Below are 6,541 nucleotides of genomic sequence, written 5' to 3'. Positions count from 1 at the left end.
ATGTAAACTACTAATTCTCCCCTGTGCCCCATAGTGTAACTGGCACCGGGTCATGCACTTAATAAGTGCTTGCAAATGACAAAATGAATTCTTTGCTTTGGTTAAAGAGGACTTCAGCATGGAAATGAGCCCCTGTGTTTGTATGTAGGTTTCAATGGTTCATTTTCTTGTCAGACTTCCCCTGGCTATGAATGCTGTGGCGGCACCAACAGTGTGAAGGGAGGATTTTATTGGAGAACATTGGGAGGATTAGAAAAATCTCCAGAGCTTTGGAAACACAGCATTTTGTGTTCCGATTTCTATTTCATTCTGTCTCAAGACCAGAATAAGCAGAGAAGAAAGATGGCAAGATCCACAGGGTTCCATATTTGAAGCCAACCCCCAACCCCCTTCAGAAATAAGTGGGTGGAAGAAAGGAGCATAATCATTAGAGAATTTCTTATTCAGCTGTGTGAATTCTCATCAGGCTGCAACTTTGCATATGAGCTCTTAACCCCACGGAATGTCTTACTGAATGCATGATGTATTTAATTAGTTTCAAGTTATTCTCCTCAGTTTTTTTTCTAAAACAACAAACAAAAAGAATTATAAGATAATGCATGCATTCAAACCAAAAGAATTCAAATGGGGATCAACGGGATGATACATAGCTAGTACTAGTACCTTTTATACCCTTCCCCCTCCCCCCCCCCCCCCGCCCCCGCCCCCGTCCCGCCTCGTATTCAATTAGAAAAAACAAAACACAAATTTCGGTACATGGGAAATACTTAGCACAAAAGAAGAATATGGCACAATTTATATTGTCCCAGAAAAGACAATTCATCAAACACAGACTAGGTTACTGTTAGGCCAAGAGCTTGTTTCCCCCTCAAAGTTTATTCATGTATTACTATCACTGGATTAGACTTTGTGAAAATGAAGAGTTGATTTGTGTGAGACTATACCAGTTCTGGAAGTGACTGTCACTGTCCCATTCCTGCACCTCAATCCAATTCACACTTTTATGATTGGCTTCCTGCTTGACCCAAGCTTGTTAATTATATCCAGCTGTAGGCAAATTGCGCTTCCAAATTGGCAACACCGAGCACTCAAGCTGCTCGTATTTTTTTTTCCCCTTCCCTTGATAAAACCTTTGGAGCATGCAATTTCTTGACTAATGTTTCTGAACTAATCCCCAGTGATGGATATTTTTAAAAGGTTCAAGGGAGCCACAAAATGACTCCGATTTTGAATATAGTGTATTTCTTTCCATTGGATCCAAAGTTACCTAAGAATATGATGGAAAGAAGTTCCTGGGAGAATTTCCTCAGAGACTAAGGAAGTATGGCTATCAGGATTCCTTTAGTTCCTAGATGCTCTGTTGTCAAGATCTAAGTAGTAAGTAGCTAGGTCTCAGAAACTCCCGAGAACAACACCCATCCAGAACAACACCCAAGGCTCCAACACCCATCCAGAACAATGGCTTTTAGAGGTTTAACAAACACTTTTAGAAAAATTTCTAGGATTTTATGTTCTGACCAAGAGCGTTATTGTTCAGAAATTCCTTCTCTCCTTTCTCCAGGCATTCTGTTGACAAAACTTAAACCCTCGCAACAATTCTATGAAGTTTTTTTTCTTTTTCTTTTCTTCCTTTTTCAACTTTCAGGGGAGAAAAAAATAGAAGCTCATTTCCACTTCCTACCCCAAGAGACTCTGCCTGATAAATTGGCATTGGGCATGAGAATTATCTACGTAGGAATCAAGAGGGGGAATGAGATACAGAGTAAGATTCGGGTCAGAGTTATAGCCCAACTATTAACCAGCTGCATACCCTTGGACAAATAATTTAATCCTCTAGACTGCAGCTTTTTCATTAGTTCAGTGAAATTAATAATACTACCTGCCTTGCCTACTTCACAGGGCTGGAGTGAGGATAGATTGAGATCACATGTGTGAATGTGTTTTGCAAAGTGAAAAGCATATAACCAATTAGTTCCTACTAACAAGCTGAGAATATTATCTAATTGCTTATAAATGCATGCTGTGTCTACACTCTTGCTTTGTCACTGGGTGAATAAGACCTTGCTTCTGTTGGCTACAGATTTTGTTCAGTGAGCAAAGCGGGGGCGGAGGTGGGGAGCATTTATTAAGCAGTTATTATCATCCAGGCCTTTTCAAACTTATAAATCAACTGTTCTAAGAAAAAAATACATTTTATCGAATTATTTAGGAATCTCATTTTTCATATGAAACCAAGATACAGAGATACTAAATACTACTTAAAGTGGTTCTTTCCAAATTTTTTTTTCTGCATCCTACCTCTCAGAGATCATCTAGCTATTGTTTGGATCTTAACTACAACCTCCTCTAAAACAGCTGCTTTTCTTAAGGCTTACTACCAAGGGGAAGAGTGGACTACTTAAGACGTGACACTAGTAGGAAGGAGTCAAAGGTGGAGTGACCTCAAAGGGGATATCTTGATCCCATGGTCTTCTTCTCACTGTCTTTGTATCCTTACTACCACGGAGAGAGCAGCTTCCTTAGTTAAGGCTTTGCTTCCCCTCTTCTCATAGGTCAAAGCAATAGGGCCAAGTGACCACAGACTGAGACCATAAGCCAGAATAATCCCATATTGAATATTGAATTCTCCCGTCTTGAATATCTTAGCCATTCTTTCAGTGATGAAAAGATTACTAACACATTCTTCTATTAAATTGGTCCCTAGTCTGAAATGGAGAAATACTGCATTTTTCACTGTCCCAGGCACCATACCATATTGGGCAGTCATGGAAAAGATCTTATAAGAAAACTGTCTAAATTTTGCTCAATCCAGGGTATTACAAACCCAGTTTAACTGTGATATTATTTTTTTCCAATGACACAGGAGCATCAGATAGAAATGGGGTTTTAGGGAAATCATTTTACCTGATGTAGGTCTAAGTTAGTGATTTGGAATTAGTATACAGTGAAGCTGAAAAAGACTAATTAAATCTGTATTCAGCAAAAAGATTTATTATGCACATGCACCCAAAATAATAAGAAAAGGAAGAAGGGGCAAATTATGTTTTATTATTACATATCTACTGGTAATAAATTTAATATTATGGGCTGGTTATTTACTTACTTTGCAGCGCTGTGGAACCAGATCATTGGGCATGCTAGGCTAGCATTCTCCCACTGACTACCTGCTTTCCCACACCTAAATTGTCATAGTTGTCATCTCCTGCCTCCTCCTCCTCCTCTTCTTTTCTTATTTTTCATGATCAAAGAACATGCAGATATTTGTCATCTGATTTTTTGTGGAGTTCGTGCTTGGTAAGTAGGCACTCCACCACTAACATCATGCCTGTAGCCTCTATTTTCACTGTGATTTTTGGGGGTAAGATCTCATTTCATATATACTTTTATGCCCTGTAGGCCTTAGCTACTATACTAGTTATTATGCTTCCCTGTTTTGCTAGAGATAGGCTTAGCCATTGTGCTTTCTCTGTAGCTGAGATAACAAGGCTCACGCTACCCTGCCCAGCCTTAGGTTGAGATGAAGTCTCGATTGCTTATTTGTCTAGGTTGTCCTCAAACCTTGATCCCCCCATCTCTGCCTCCCAAGTAGCTTGTCAACTGATCTTTAACATACACACACACACACACACACAAAAGCACACACCATAAATTTTATCACACTAGCACTCTGAGTGTATAGTGTGGCATTAAATATATTCACATTTTATCTTCTTTGATGGAAACCTTGTACTATCTGATTTCTTTATTCAATATTTTATCATAAACTTTATTTTTCTAATTTTCAATTTCTTTCTTTCACAGCATTCACTTTTAATGATCATTAGATTCCTTCAGCTCATAATTGGCCTGTTTTTGGACATTTGCAATATTTACACTTTCCTCTTTTGTAAGCTTCTTGGACTATATAACACTTTGGTATTTTGGATTATTTTATTAGAATAGCTACTAGATTAAAAAATAGGAATGTTGGGCTGGGAATGTGGCTCAGTGGTAGAGTGTTTGCCTAGCATGCATGAAGCCCGGGGTTTGATTCCTCAGTACCACATAAAGAGAAAAAATCCTGAAGTGGCACTGTGGCTCAAATGGTAGAGCACTAGCCTTGAGCCAAAGAAGTTCAGAGACAGTGCCCCAGCCCTGAGTTCAAGCCCCAGGACAGGAAAAAAAATATTAAAAAAAATGTTGTACCACTTTTTAACAAAGTTGCCAAATCTCTTCTAAAAGTTATAGAAAATTTATACTTAATCTGTCGGTTGATGGATATAGGTTGGGCATAGTGGGAAACCTCTGTAATTCTAAAAGTTTCGATGCAGGACAATTGCAAGTTTGAGATCAGTCTGGCCTATCTAGATCCTGGCAGACAAAACAGAACAAAACAGAACTCAGTAAGTTTTTAATGTTTGCCAAGAATTAGCTACAAGTATAGAAGAACCACATGAACTCTACCGAAATGATTTCAAATTATATAAGCCTGCATTAGTTGTGGGCCCTGAGGACAAAAGGGCTGCTGTACTCATCCAAAAGATTTATTGCATTTCTTTGATTTTAGTGAGAAGGCATCTTTGCTGGTTTGGTGATTCCCTTTGGAAATTTCCTTCTTTCTCCTCATTTCCCCTTCCCCATTTCTTATTAATTTAGGTGAATTAATCTCTAACCTTGTTTCCTTATTTTTGAAGTGAGAATAATTCTTCATCATGTGATTTTTGCCTAAACTCAAGGAAACATGGAATAATCTTAAGGATGCAATATGATAATAGGTATCTTAGTAGTAGCACATCCGAAAAAGGCTGTAAACATACTTGCTGCTGTCACTACTCCATGACAGGAGTGAGTGAAACGCAATCTTCCTTCCAAGGAACAAGGGCAAAGTCAAAACTGTGACACTATATAGGTCAGTCTTCAGAGAAATTTTATATTTATAATGTATTGTATATTACTTATATTTTATATTTACAATTTTATATTTCATTTTTGGTGCAATAGAGCAGATTAGTAAATACAAAATATATGTATACTAATATATACATATAAATATATATGTGTATGTGTGTGTTCTTTTACTCCATGATATGGTTGCACATATAGTCTAACCTGGTATGGAATTTGTAATCCGTTTCTCTCAGACTCCCAAATCTGGAATTATAGGCATATGGCACCATGCCTAGTTTAGAGTTTTCATTATTTTATTTCTGTGAATAACTGCTAAGTTCTGGAAAGTTCTATTAAATCCTTAAATAAATATAAATATAAACATATAGTTTTCAGCTTTTGATTACTTGTGATTTAGGAACATTTCTCAAGTTAAGAAACTGGAATGGTGGTAGGATGTCCTCAGATTACAGGTTAATGAGTTTGAAAAACATCAATTTTGTACTCTAAGAAGGATGAACCTTACTATGCTAAACTGAATTGACAACAGTTGGGCTAGTAATTATTCTAATGTGCAAGGTACAAGATCAAAATTTCTGTTTAAAATAAACTTCTATTCTTATCAAGTAAAAATGTCTTTCCATACATATATATGGTGAGTTGCAGGTTGTGCACTAAGCCTGATCATAATACAGTATATATGTGATCAAAGAAATGTGTGGTTTGGTAAGTTACATGAATGTTATATTAAATTGAATATCCTATTCTCTTGATTTTAAAGGGATAGAAGTGTCTGATGTTAGACGTCAATCAACAAACTATTGCTAGAAATTGTAAAGACGCCATACTTCAGAACGGGTTATGCTTATACGAGGCGATAGCACACATTTTTGTGCTATTTTACAAAACGAACCAAGTACGCAGGGTACAGTGCTTACAACAGGAGCAAGTCAGGGTGGCATATGGTGAAACTACTTTTTACTGCTGCACAAGTAGCAAACTATAAAATACTGCACTATCATAAGATGGCTTTATGTTCCTTCTGGCCGATTACACATTGTTGCTTTCATTGCCTTTTAAGTATTTCTATTTTAAGTGGGCCCAATATATTAAAATAAAAATTATATATATATGTATATGATATCGTCTACTCCACCAAGCCTGGGGGAAAGGAAAGAGGCCAGGAGGTTCCAGAACAACAGTCATTGAAGCAGAAAGTTAAAAGTCAAACACTCTCTAGACTAATGACAAACAAAACCAGAAAAGGAGACGCGCCAGTTGTTCACGCTGGAAAGTTACCGAACGTTTATTTTGGTCCAAGTTTTATGTATTACATGAACAAGGCACAGTAATTTTCTATGGGGGAGGGATGCCTTATTCTGTATTACGCAGGCTGCCTAGTTCCTTAGGGGATGTTTCCGGCACCTTTTCTTCCTACCGGCGGGGGCCGTGGTGGGATCTCCATCTGGGGGGCACAACCCCAGGACGCCCCTCTGTTCGGGGTGGCGGGTGTCCTCCGTGCTGGACCTCAATCGTCCCGCCATTCTGCTTCCATTCCAGTTTCAGCAACAGGGTAGCATGATGCCCCACGTCGCGATCCTTTTCCCGCTCGCCGCCCTGGGCAGAGCGGCGGGCGGGCGGCTGGGGACCCAGGCGGCGAACAAAGGCGGCGGCG

The sequence above is a fragment of the Dipodomys ordii genome, unplaced genomic scaffold (genome assembly GCF_000151885.1).
Source record: "Dipodomys ordii isolate 6190 unplaced genomic scaffold, Dord_2.0 Scaffold97, whole genome shotgun sequence".
NCBI classification, from domain to species: domain Eukaryota; kingdom Metazoa; phylum Chordata; class Mammalia; order Rodentia; family Heteromyidae; genus Dipodomys; species Dipodomys ordii.
This window is presented reverse-complemented; position numbering follows the sequence as displayed.